Below are 632 nucleotides of genomic sequence, written 5' to 3' on the forward strand. Positions count from 1 at the left end.
ATATTTACATATAAATTGTTTAATTTATTGTTATTCGCAGTTATTTATATTTTGTGGAATTAATTATATAGTTTTATATAATAGAGCAAAGAGAGGGAATTGGTGTTAAAATAACTTTTGATATATAAAATTTTCACCTGTATCAATAATAAATATATTTATGCGAAGTATATTTTATCCTTAAGTTTGTATTCATGTTTCTAAAATCCATATATAGTTCTAACAAACTCAATCGCATTATTTAAAAGCCATTTATTTTTGGATTTTGAATTACATATTTGAAAGTGCGCTTTTCTTACATTTGAAGCTCAGTTAGAACAGTATATATAATAGTATAACAGTTATAACAGTTATAACAGTATAGTATCCAGCGAAAAATGATTCGTTGATTGACGTCAAAATGACATCAAATAGATGTTGAAATCGTCAAACCGACGTCAATTCGATATCATTTTGATGTCAATCAACGAATCATTTTTCACTAGGTATATACGAGATGTATGAGTCGTAGATGTCACAAACATGAAGTCTTAAATAGCTCAGTAGAAAGAGCGGTTGTCTAGCAAGCGGAAGACACGACTTCGATCCCAGCCGAGTCTAATTGTTTTTCATCTCATATAGCATTAAAAGTG

Source organism: Odontomachus brunneus, unplaced genomic scaffold, assembly GCF_010583005.1.
Source record: "Odontomachus brunneus isolate Ranch 3 - 2012 unplaced genomic scaffold, Obru_v1 Obru_scaffold_151, whole genome shotgun sequence".
Classification (NCBI taxonomy): domain Eukaryota; kingdom Metazoa; phylum Arthropoda; class Insecta; order Hymenoptera; family Formicidae; genus Odontomachus; species Odontomachus brunneus.